The sequence below is a fragment of the Salmo salar genome, unplaced genomic scaffold, assembly GCF_965601325.2.
Source record: "Salmo salar unplaced genomic scaffold, fSalSal1 ptg000221l, whole genome shotgun sequence".
In the NCBI taxonomy this organism is placed as follows: domain Eukaryota; kingdom Metazoa; phylum Chordata; class Actinopteri; order Salmoniformes; family Salmonidae; genus Salmo; species Salmo salar.
The window spans coordinates 798,031-811,771 of NW_027675333.1; the positions used below are offsets into that span (position 1 = coordinate 798,031).

Below are 13,741 nucleotides of genomic sequence, written 5' to 3' on the forward strand. Positions count from 1 at the left end.
TAATAACCAGATTAAATCAGGGGCGTTTTTTATCCGGCCGTGTAAATACTGCCCCCTACCCCTGGCGCACACCCAGAAAAATAGTTTGTGAGGAGGTGCTGACTAACGGCGAATAAACTATAAACTATCAAAATAAATAAAGTCGCACACTCCATATATAAACTCCCAGTAATTTATTGGGTATTTACCAACGTTTCAGCATCACTGTGCCTTCTTCAGGGTGATGTCATCAATACTTGAACCAGGTTATGTAGACAAACAGTGCAATTAGTGCAACCAATGACAATAGAGAGGGGTGTGTCATAATGATTAAGTTCATTAAAATGAATTAGTGAAATTGTTAAAAAATATGACATATTAAATATATTACTGTATTGTTATCATATAGAAACATCATGGAATATTGTACATCATATTAAATATATTACTGTATTGTTATCATATAGAAACATCATGGAATATTGTACATCATATTAAATATATTACTCTATTGTTATCATATAGAAACATCATGGAATATTGTACATCATATTAAATATATTACTCTATTGTTATCATATAGAAACATCATGGAATATTGTACATCATATTAAATATATTACTCTATTGTTATCATATAGAAACATCATGGAATATTGTACATTATATGACCATCAACATACATTATTGTTTCATTCAATTTCACATAATAAGGATATTTAATATTTTCAAGTTCAGAAGTCAGAACCCATCACCTGCTATGTAAAAGAGACAGAAGAATGCACAATGGTCAATGCTATCTGGGATCCTTGGGACATCCCTACCCTAAACCCTAACCTTAACCCCTACCATTTTAAATGTCAACTTCAAAGGTCTAGGGACATTCAAGGATGTATCTCTACCTGAAAATACATGATCTAAGTGATTGATAGTTGGTATTCAGCAGTCATAAAGCCTTATTTACTTTAATGAACTACTAAAATAGTGATTTTGTCAGACAGCAGCTCTACACTTTATTGACTGACTGATCCATTCATCCTTCCATCCCTCCTCAGCCTTCCTCTCCTCTGAAGACCCAGTGAGGGTGGAGCTCAGTCAGAGAGCTGTTGAGGGACTGGTTAGGAAGAACACTTCTACAGCCAGAGAGGTGAGAGGTCACACATGGTTTAGATGGTAAATATTTATGTCCCCTTAGCGGTTCATCACGTCAGCAAAAGGGAATATGTTCCATCATCCATGTTTATTTACATTAGTGCAAATTGTCCACTGGTATTGGTGTAATTTCTCACCCCTTTTGGCTCTATAAAAGTTAATTTCCCCTCAGACACACACATTTGTTCTTTGATATAATGAAGGTCATTTGTGTCAAATGTACTTTTCCCCTCATTCACCCCACCTCTTTACATTGCTGATGCATAATCAGTGGCCTGACTGTGTCAAAGGCCCATCCTGGTAGATCTGAACCTAATGCAGCTTGGAGTGATCGGATGACAGAAGTCACATTTAGGTGCCAGGTGTAACTGAGGCCATAGATGCTCCATATACATTACATTGAGTGTTTTATATAATATAACTAAATGTGTTTCTGTGTTGCAGGGGCAGTCAGAAATGGAACAGCAAGGCCACAGAACATGACATAAGCAGAGCTGTGGGAGACCACCTCAAGCCCCTGGTAGAGCCGGGGGTGGTGTTTACCACTCCACCACGCCTTCAGCAGGCTGGAAAAGTGGGATTGATACAGTTTTTCATACTAAGGTGGACCAATAGTTTGTTGATTGGTCAGTCATTGGGTTAATTTGTTTTACAATATGTTCAAATCAAATCAAGCTTTATTTATACAGCACATGTCAGACATGGACGCAACACAATGGCTTCACAGGAAAAAACTATGAAAATAATCAGAAATATTTAGTACACAAATATGAGGATAAAAAACAATAATAACAACTGAAAGACTAATGAGCATTGTAAGGAAATGCCATTGATTAAAATATCAACAATATGATGCAATATCCAACCCAAAATATAACTTGTTTTTTAGGAGGGGCTCTGAAAGACACTATGGGGGTGTCCACTGGAAGTTGACTAGTAACAACAACTGGGACCTAAAAGACACCCACCATGAGACCCACTAAATCTGCCCAAGAAGAGGAAAACTAAAGAAAAACCCACACCAAACTTAAAGACAGGAAGTAAACCAAAAAGGTGGAGCAACTAAAGGTGTTGACTCTCCACATGTATCAAGACAACTGGAGCACTGGGCCAGACACTCTTAAATAGAACCTGGACCAGCTCAGGTGAAACACCTTCCCACTAACGAGATGGACAAGCCGTGTAACACATACTGACTAACGAGGTGACACCAATCAGTGCGTCCTACGTGCTAACGGAGCTAGACGTGCTAACGAGCTAGACGTGCTAACGGAGCTAGACGGGCTAACGAGCTAGACGTGCTAACGAGCTAGACGGGCTAACGAGCTAGACGGGCTAGACGAGCTAAAGTTCAACCTCAAAACATAAATGGAAAAACCAAAGCCTGTAACACCTTCCCCCTTAAGACAACAAATATATCCTATATTTTTGTTGGACAAGTTTGCTCACCACCAACAGAAAACAACTTCCATTTCACATTATAATCAACTACAATGCTTCACCTTCACCAATATAAACATGGTGTCTACTGGCTGTCAACAATTAAAAACAAGAAAAAAACACGTATTTCTAAATAATAATATACAATAGGATTATTTTTTAAATTGTATTCTTTATAGAATCCGAAAAAATCACTAGCTTCTAGAAAGAACTCTCGTCCACTTTTCATTTAACCTTTATTTAATTAGGCTAAGAACAAATTCTTATCGACAATGACGGCCTAGGAACAGTGGGTTCAACATATTTTTACCTTGTCAGCTCGGGGATTCGATCCAGCAACTTTTTGGTTACTGGCTCAATGCTCTAACCACTAGGCTACTTGGAAGTACGTTGAAATTAAGTTGTTTTCAAGTAATTTAACTACAACCGAACGAATATAGGACATCGGGCATAGGCTTCTTTTCAAAGACATTTTGCTAGATGGGATAGCCCCAATGTCAAAACACAGTTTTCAATAACAAATACGCAGAAACAGTTTGTGATATATTGAAAAACTAAACATATAATATGCTATATACACAAACATCTGCCACAATAATCATATTACTTGTATTTTTTTGACAAGTAGCAATAAATCACTGATATCGTCAGGGGGGAAATCAGGTTGTACTGTTGTTGAAACGAACACAAATAAAAAACATGGAAATGGGAGATATATTTTACCTCACTGGTTAGAGGACAACCTGCAGAAGACAGTCAGCTATATTTTGGAATGATGCATTTAAATTTAGGGATCGCTAAACAAAGGAATGCAACACTTATTTGTCATCACTCATCGATTTCATGTTGAAATCAATTGTGCGAGAGGAGGGAGATGAGGTTGCAAGTCCTGTTAAAACTAACAGCTCAAAAACCACACAGAATCTGGGAATAATGTGTACATCACTGGTTAGAGGACAACTTGTAGAAAACAGCTAGCTACCTTTTGAAGTGTTGCATTTTGATTAAAGTGGGTCACCAACATGGTAAGTGTAACAGAACTCTTTTTTTGTTACTCACTTTTTGTTAAATCTCATAAATAGTACTCTTCCAATTCAGAGCCTGGATTTTCCCCCTGAGGCTAATATCCATATCATGTTGAAATCAATAGAACAGGGGACAAACGTTTAGGGTTCTACATTGTGACATCATTAAAATACTCCTTCTACAATGTTTAAACATTCTACATTGTGACATCATTAAAATACTCCTACTACAATGTTAAAACATTCTACATTGTGACATCACTAAAATACTCCTTCTACAATGTTAAAACATTCTACATTGTGACATCATTAAAATACTCCTACTACAATGTTAAAACATTCTACATTGTGACATCATTAAAATACTCCTACTACAATGTTTAAACATTCTACATTGTGACATCATTAAAATACTCCTACTACAATGTTTAAACATTCTACATTGTGACATTAATTCATTGATATCATGAAACAACTCCTTCATGAATTTTCTGATGTTTGATCAGAGAGCTTTTATCAGAGTATCTCTTCTCACATTGATTACAGCTATAAGGTTTCTCTCCTGTGTGTGTTCTATGGTGTCTAGTCAGCATGCTAGAACAAGTAAAACTCTTCCCACGTTGAGCACAGCTATAAGGTTTCTCTACCGTGTGTATTCTCTGGTGTGATATCAGAGCGATTAAAATAGGAAAACTCCTCCCACATTGATCACAACTGTAAGTTCTCTCTCCTGTGTGTGTTCTCTGGTGTGATATCAGGCTGGTTGACAGAGGAAAACTCTTCCCACAGTCAGAGCAGAAGTAAGGTTTCTCTTTTGTGTGATTTCTCAGGTGTATTTTGAGTTCTGATGAAGATTTAAAAAATTTCCCACAATCAGAGCAGCAGTGAGAATTATCACTTGTGTGAATTCTCCGGTGTGATATAATGCCTGAGGAGGTGAATCTTTTCCCACAGTCAGAGCAGCAGTGAGTTCTCTTCCCTGTGGGTCTCTGCAGGTGTTTCTTGAGGTGTTCTGATCTGGAGAGACTCTTCTCTGCCTCGTCAGCATCATGATGTTGTTGAGGCTCCCCAGAGGATCCACGATAGTCCCGTCTCTCTCCTGTGTGAACGACAAAGTCAGACAGACGGTTAAAGTCCCACAACAGCAGAAATCCACTGTTTATTTGAGGTAAAAGGTGATGCCCAGATCATACCCATGAAGTTGTACAACAGTTGACTTCTGTTAACTGTCTTAATGGTCAAATCATTTACCTAATGAGGAAACCACTAGTTATGGATGTAGTATATCTGGTAATGAGGAAACCACTAGTTATGGATGTAGTATATCTGGTAATGAGGAAACCACTAGTTATGGATGTAGTATATCTGGTAATGAGGAAACCACTAGTTATGGATGTAGTATATCTGGTAATGAGGAAACCACTAGTTATGGATGTAGTATATCTGGTAATGAGGAAACCACTAGTTATGGATGTATTATATCTGGTAATGAGGAAACCACTAGTTATGGATGTAGTATATCTGGTAATGAGGAAACCACTAGTTATGGATGTAGTATATCTGCTAATGAGGAAACCACTAGTTATGGATGTAGTATATCTGCTAATGAGGAAACCACTAGTTATGGATGTAGTATAACTGCATGGAGCAAAAATGGTGAGCAAAGATTTAAATTTTTCACAATGTATTCTGAATATTACAGCGCAAGATCAGGAGTGCTACTCAAGGAAACTCACATTAAGCTCTGTGTCTATTCACTAATTCACCACCGTGGGGGAAAACTCAGGGGAGTTCTCATAGGCTGACAGCAAAATTAGCCTCCTTTTCCAGGTTGCTTATAAGTGCATTTCACATTACTTTGGATTATAATTCTAAGGCTCGCTTGAATCACCTGCTTAATATGTTTGTGTTACTGTCGCAAATCAACTGCTTTATACTTAAAAAACACTTCAACCAGTAAAATGCTCTTTGGCTTTTCCATCAGCCTGACAATGAGGGTTTGTACACCAAGTGTTTAACAAATTGGCTCATAACTTCACCTAACAATAACATAGACCTACTGTAGGACCCATAACTTCACCTAACAATAACATAGACCTACTGTAGGACCCATAACTTCACCTAACAACATAGACCTACTGTAGGACCCATAACTTCACCTAACAACATATACCTACTGTAGGACCCATAACTTCACCTAACAATAACATTGACCTACTGTAGGACCCATAACTTCACCTAACAATAACATAGCCCTACTGTAGGACCCATAACTTCACCTAACAATAACATAGACCTACTGTAGGACCCATAACTTTATCTAACAACAACATAGACCTACTGTAGGACCCATAACATCACCTAACAATAACATAGACCTACTGTAGGACCCATAACTTCACCTAACAATAACATAGACCTACTGTAGGACCCATAGCTTCCCCTAACAACAACATAGACCTACTGTAGGACCCATAACTTCACCTAACAACAACACAGACCTACTGTAGGACCCATAACTTCACCTAACAACAACACAGACCTACTGTAGGACCCATAACTTCACCTAACAATAACATAGACCTACTGTAGGACCCATAGCTTCCCCTAACAACAACATAGACCTACTGTAGGACCCATAACTTCACCTAACAACAACATAGACCTACTGTAGGACCCATAACTTCACCTAACAATAACATAGACCTACTGTAGGACCCATAACTTCACCTAACAATAACATAGACCTACTGTAGGACCCATAACTTCACCTCACAATAACATAGACCTACTGTAGGACCCATAACTTCACCTAACAATAACATAGACCTACTGTAGGACCCATAACTTCACCTAACAATAACATAGACCTACTGTAGGACCCATAAATTCACCTAACAATAACATAGACCTACTGTAGGACCCATAACTTCACCTAACAACATAGACCTACTGTAGGACCCATAACTTCACCAAACAACAACATAGACCTACTGTAGGACCCATAACTTCTCCTAACAACAACATAGACCTACTGTAGGACCCATAACTTCACCTAACAACAATACCATAGACCTACTGTAGGACCCATAACTTCACCTAACAATAACATAGAACTAGGACTATAAATCATTTCATATTTCAGGTGAAACATGGAAACTAAAATGTATTTGTCATGACATTTCATAACCTGATCACCAGATAATTTGGTGAATAATCCCATTAGGCTACTCTGTAATGGGTTGTCATTCTAAATGTCCTGAATAAAGGAAAATAGCTCTGTGTGTTGAACAATAGCCTATCCATCAAGGATAAGTATCTCTGCGTGCAAACAGACTAACGAGACCCGACTGTAAATCAAGCAGACAAAAACATTATAAACACCAATTTGTTAGCTGCAATGTTTATATTTGTTGGCTTTATGAAGGCTATTTTTACATAGTTGGCAATGGCAATAAATGTTACTTTTAGATTTGTATATTTTCAGATAGAATGTAGATTATAGATTAATCACAGACAATAATTTTGAGATATTATTATAAATTAAATGAAACAATTCCACGAAAATGTACATATGAAAATCTTAACTGGCACACAGATTGGTAGAAATGGTAAGATAACTTGCCACTCCAAATGGAAAAGGTTGCCAACCGCTGGTGTAGCCCATTACCGGAAACTTCAGGAGCATAACGGCAGAATTTCTCTCTCTTCTGGTTAGGTTATCTTGATCTCTGGCTCCCTCAAGTCATTTGTGTGTCTTAAAACCTGTTGGGGCTAGGGGGTAGTATTTGCACGGCCGGATAAAAAACGTACCCGATTTAAACTGGTTACTACTCTCTTTTTCATATAATTAGTAGATTTGGACAGAAAACACTCACAAGTTTCTAAAACTGTTTGAATGGTGTCTGTGAGTATAACAGAACTCATATGGCAGGCCAAAACCTGAGAAGATTCCATACAGGAAGTGCCCTGTCTGACAATTTGTTGTCCTTCTGTTGCATCTCTATCGAAAATACAGCATCTCTGCTGTAACGTGACATTTTCTAAGGCTTCCATTGGCTCTCAGAAAGCGCCAGAAAGTGGAATGGGGTGTCTGCTGTCTCTGGGCGAAGAACAGCAGGACAATTTGTGAGTGGTCAGCCTGGGAACAGTGACACTGGAGATGCGCGTTCATGAGAATTCTCCATTATTTTCTTTCAGCCTTTGAATGAATACAACGTCGCCCGGTTGGAATATTATTGCTATTTTACGAGAAAAATAGCATAAAAATTGATTTTAAACAGCGTTTGACATGCTTCGAAGTACGGTAATGGAATATTTTGCATTTTTTTGTCACGAAATGCGCTCGCACGTCACCCTTCGGATAGTGACCTGAACACACGAACAAAATGGAGGTATTTGGATATAACTATGGATTATTTGGAACCAAAACAACATTTGTTGTTGAAGTAGAAGTCCTGGGAGTGCATTCTGACGAAGAACAGCAAAGGTAATCCAATTTTTCTAATAGTAATTCTGAGTTTAGGTTGTCCAAAACTTGGTGGGTGTCAAATTAGCTAGCCGTGATGGTCGGGCTATGTACTCAGAATATTGCAAAATGTGCTTTCGCCAAAAAGCTATTTTAAAATCTGACACCACGATTGCATAAAGGAGTTCTGTATCTATAATTCTTAAAATAATTGTTATGTATTTTGTGAACGTTTATCGTGAGTAATTTAGTAAATTCACCGGAAGTTTGCGGTGGGTATGCTAGTTCTGAACATCATATGCTAATGTAAAAAGCTGGTTTTTGATATAAATATGAACTTGATTGAACAAAACATGCATGTATTGTATAACATAATGTCCTAGGAGCGTCATCTGATGAAGATCATCAAAGGTTAGTGCTGCATTTAGCTGTGGTTTTGGTTTTTGTGACATATATTCTTGCTTTGAAAATGGCTGTGTGATTATTTTTGACAGGGTACTCTCCTGACATAATCTAATGTTTTGCTTTCGCTGTAAAGCCTTTTTGAAATCGGACAATGTGGTTAGATTAACGAGAGTCTTGTCTTTCAAATGGTGTAAAATAGTCATATGTTTGAGAAATTGAAGTTATAGCATTTTTTAGGTATTTGTATTTCGCGCCACACGATTCCACTGGCTGTTGACTAGGGTGGGACGCAGGCGTCCCACCTAGCCCAGGGAAGTTAATTATTTAATCAAACAGCATGCTAAAAGCATCAGACCATTTCAGTACATATAGTTGATTTTATTAAAACACATGGGGTGTGTCTATATATGGAAAAATACACATAACATTTCAACCAATCGATTGGTAGAAATGACAGATGACTCTTGGTTGACCAAGATTTATTTTAGGTGGGGACAGCACTAGAACATGATTTTGGGGCTCCCGAGTGGCACAGCGGTCTAAGACACTACATCTCAGTGCTAGAGGTGTCACTACAGACACCCCGGTTCGAGTCCAGGCTGTCACAACTGGCCGTGATTGGTAAATAAAGGTTACATGTCTTCATGGTTCTGGGTTTGTTGTGTTCATGTGTTCATGGTTCTGGGTTTGTTGTGTTCATGTCTTCATGGTTCTGGGTTTGTTGTGTTCATGTCTTCATGGTTCTGGGTTTGTTGTGTTCATGTCTTCATGGTTCTGGGTTTGTTGTGTTCATGTCTTCTTGGTTTTGGGTTTGTTGTGTTCATGGTTCTGGGTTTGTTGTGTTCAGGTCTTCATGGTTCTGGGTTTGTTGTGTTCATGTCTTCATGGTTTTGGGTTTGTTGTGTTCATGGTTCTGGGTTTGTTGTGTTCATGTCTTCTTGGTTTTGGGTTTGTTGTGTTCATGGTTCTGGGTTTGTTGTGTTCATGTGTTCATGGTTCTGGGTTTGTTGTGTTCATGTCTTCATGGTTCTGGGTTTGTTGTGTTCATGTCTTCATGGTTCTGGGTTTGTTGTGTTCATGTCTTCATGGTTCTGGGTTTGTTGTGTTCATGTCTTCATGGTTTTGGGTTTGTTGTGTTCATGGTTCTGGGTTTGTTGTGTTCATGTCTTCTTGGTTTTGGGTTTGTTGTGTTCATGGTTCTGGGTTTGTTGTGTTCAGGTCTTCATGGTTCTGGGTTTGTTGTGTTCATGTCTTCATGGTTTTGGGTTTGTTGTGTTCATGGTTCTGGGTTTGTTGTGTTCATGTCTTCTTGGTTTTGGGTTTGTTGTGTTCATGGTTCTGGGTTTGTTGTGTTCATGTGTTCATGGTTCTGGGTTTGTTGTGTTCATGTCTTCTTGGTTCTGGGTTTGTTGTGTTCATGTCTTCATGGTTCTGGGTTTGTTGTTGTGTTCAGGTCTTCATGGTTCTGGGTTTGTTGTGTTCATGTCTTCATGGTTCTGGGTTTGTTGTGTTCATGTCTTCATGGTTCTGGGTTTGTTGTTGTGTTCAGGTCTTCATGGTTCTGGGTTTGTTGTGTTCATGTCTTCATGGTTCTGGGTTTGTTGTGTTCATGTCTTCATGGTTCTGGGTTTGTTGTGTTCATGTCTTCATGGTTCTGGGTTTGTTGTGTTCATGGTTCTGGGTTTGTTGTGTTCAGGTCTTCTTGGTTCTGGGTTTGTTGACTGTACTGTAGAGAACAGAGGGGTCCTCCTCAGCTGCTTGTTCCACCGTGGGCCTGGAGAAAGAAACATCCATTAAACTGAATGTGACTCCCAAATGGCACCCTACTCCCTTATAGTGCACTACTTTTGACCAGTAGTGAACTAAATAGGGAATAGGGTGCCATTTAGAATGGAACCAGAGCCATTCCTTAAAACCCTCATCACATCACTCCTGTTGGGGCTAGGGGGCAGTATTGAGAAATTTTGAAAAAAATATGTGCCCATTTTTAACTGCCTCCTACACCAACTCAGAAGCTAGGATATGCATATTATTAACACATTCGGATAGAAAACACTCTGAATTTTCTAAAACAGTTTGAATGGTGTCTGTAAGTATAACAAAACTCATATTGCAGGCAAAAACCTGTGAAAAATAGATTTAAAAAATGTGAATTTTGTGACTGTACTATTTAGTGTCATTGTTTTATAGATACCATAGTGAGAAAGGATTCATTTCGCAACTCCTACGGCTTCCACTAGATGTCAACGATCTTTATAAAGTTGTTTGAAGCGTCTATGATAAACAGAGAGCAAATTAGAATGCATGGAAGTTGACATGTCGTCACTTCATTTTTTTGCGCCTGCGCATAAATCTGAGAAGCGTGAGTTTGTCATAATTGTTTATCTAGACATAGGATAGGTTGTGTGAAAATATTACTGATGTTTAACGTTAAAAATGGACCAAAAGATTAATGCTAAACAACGTTTGACATGTTTGAACGAACGTAAATAGATTATTTACTAGGTTTTTTTAGCTTTTCGGCGTGATTTTACACCCCCCCCACCAAGTTTTGTGGGAGCGTAATGAATGCTAACTACTTGGTGTTATTTGGACATAAATTATGAACTTTGTCAAAAGAAACCACATTTGTTCTGGACCTGGGATTCCTGGCAGTGCCTTCTGATGGAGATAATCAAAGGTAAGGGGATATTTACAATGTTATTATCAATATTAGATGATGCTAACTGTATAGCATAGCTTATTGTTCTTAGCATAGCACCCCGTTTATTGCAAAATGTGATTTCCCAGTAAAGTTATTTTGAGATCTGGCCATTCGGTAGCAATTACGAGATGATAATATATTATTCTTTGAATGACAATATTATAATTTACCAATGTTTTCGAATAGTAATTTTGTTATGTTCACCGGAAGCATTTCAGAGAAGAAAAAAATCGGAATTTCACGCTACTGTAAAATGCTGTTTTTGGATATAAATATGAACTTGATGGAACAAAAAATGCATGTATTGTATAACATAATGTCCTAGGAGTGTCATCTGATGGAGATTGTCAAAGGTTGGTGCATAATTTTAGCTGGTTTCTGCTTTTGGTGACGCCTGACCTTGAATTGAAACTGGATGTTTGTACTTTTGTGGCTATGTACTGTCCTAACATAATCTAACTTTATGCTTTTGCCGTAAAGCCTCTTTGAAAATCGAACAATGTGGTTAGATTAAGGAGATGTTTATCTTTTAAATTGTGTAAAATAGTTGATTGTTTGAGAAATTGAAATTATTAGATTTTTGATGTTTTGAATTTCCAGCCTTGTTAGCAATCCCGTCTCGGGGTTCATTGCTAACCTGTAGCCCCAGACATATCATAGTAATTGTCTTGAGATGTATATTGTAGAGTGCAGTTTCAGGAAATGCCATTTGGCCTGAAGAATATCCCTGGAACCTTTAAGACATTAAAACTGTGACTTTTCAAAATGCCTACTTTTACACCATAGTATGAGTTCAATGAAATGTCATCAGATAGTGATGGAGGGAGTTCTCAGAGAACAATGAAATGTCATCAGATAGTGATGGAGGGAGTTCTCAGAGAACAATGAAATGTCATCAGATAGTGATGGAGGGAGTTCTCAGAGAACAATGAAATGTCATCAGATAGTGATGGAGGGAGTTCTCAGAGAACAATGAAATGTCATCAGATAGTGATGGAGGGAGTTCTCAGAGAACAATGAAATGTCATCAGATAGTGATGGAGGGAGTTCTCAGAGAACAATGAGGGGTCACTAATGGTCAACTGTTTTGCTTATTTGAATGACTTTGTCTACTCCTCCAATAAGCAGCAACATATGAATGACCTTGATGCTGTCTGTGTGTTCACAATGTTGTATACAGTATTGACTCTATGTTGTTGTAATGGTAGAATATGCTCAGAGGGTGGCAGCACTGGAGAGGTTGAATTTCACAGCAGCTTACTGGACATCCTCGTCCTGTTCCTGGTCGAAGGTGGCCACTGTCTGTGCTGCAGCAGGGGTCATGGCCATGCCTGAGATGTTGACATACACTGCACTAGAGTCTCCCTGACGGAGAGAGAGAACAGACAATATAAATAGACCTGGGGACAGACAGCATGAAGAGTGGACATTTCCCACAAAGCAACGAAAATGATCTTCCATCTGTCTGAACAGACTCACCTGTCCGTCGTCTGCTGTGTGTCTTGTGTCAAAGGTGGATTTGGAGGCCTTCTTCCTGTTTTATAAATGAACGAATGAATGAATGAACAAATTAATGAAGATAATAAAGTGAAATAATCTTTAAAATATGCATTTTCACTCACCTGAACCACATGAAGCCAGAGAGACATGAAGCCAGTATGACACCCAGAACAACCACTATGATTCCTACAGCAGCAGTTAGAACTGAGGTTTGTTTCTCTAAAAGATAATATAGATGATATGAGTACATGTTATTATTGTTATTGTTATACAGAAGAAAAGAAAGAGAAAATCAGGACAGAAGAAAAAGGATATCAAAGTGAAACAGTTCTCTAAAGACACAGGAGACAATAATACAAGAAACAACACTTCTGTAGCTTGTCAACTATGTGTCTGTCTATCCCTGTTCTCTCCTCTCTGCACAGGCCATACAAACGCTTCACACCGCGTGGCCGCTGCCACTCTAACCTGGTGGTCCCAGCGCGCACGACCCACGTGGAGTTCCAGGTCTCCGGCAGCCTCTGGAACTGCCGGTCTGCAGCCAACAAGGCTGAGTTCATCTCAGCCTATGCTACCCTCCAGTCCCTAGACTTCCTGGCGCTGACGGAAACATGGATTACCACAGATAACACTGCTACTCCTACTGCTCTCTCTTCGTCTGCCCACGTGTTCTCGCATACCCCTAGAGCATCGAGCCAGCGGGGTGGTGGCACTGGAATCCTCATCTCTCCCAAGTGGACATTCTCTCTTTCTCCCCTGACCCATCTGTCTATCTCCTCATTTGAATTCCATGCTGTCACAGTTACCAGCCCTTTCAAGCTTAACATCCTTATCATTTATCGCCCTCCAGGTTCCCTTGGAGAGTTCATCAATGAGCTTGACGCCTTGATAAGTTCCTTTCCTGAGGATGGCTCACCTCTCACAGTTCTGGGTGACTTTAACCTCCCCACGTCTACCTTTGACTCATTCCTCTCTGCCTCCTTCTTTCCACTCCTCTCCTCTTTTGACCTCACCCTCTCACCTTCCCCCCCTACTCACAAGGCAGGCAATACGCTTGACCTCATCTTT

General features: G+C 39.0%; 1 long non-coding RNA gene and 1 pseudogene across 1 annotated transcript; both read right to left on the minus strand.

Annotated features, from left to right (window-relative positions):
- Positions 1-4,793, minus strand: part of LOC145867177 (uncharacterized) — a 45,717-nt pseudogene extending 40,924 nt beyond the window's left edge.
- Positions 4,794-9,806: 5,013 nt separating this feature from the next.
- LOC145867152 (uncharacterized) lies at positions 9,807-12,912 on the minus strand. The gene is made up of 4 exons (XR_014383240.1): positions 12,796-12,912; positions 12,653-12,707; positions 12,435-12,538; positions 9,807-10,243 (listed from the first exon to the last, which is right to left on the minus strand). It is a non-coding gene; the product is annotated as an uncharacterized LOC145867152 (long non-coding RNA).
- Between the last annotated feature and the right edge of the window lie 829 nt (positions 12,913-13,741).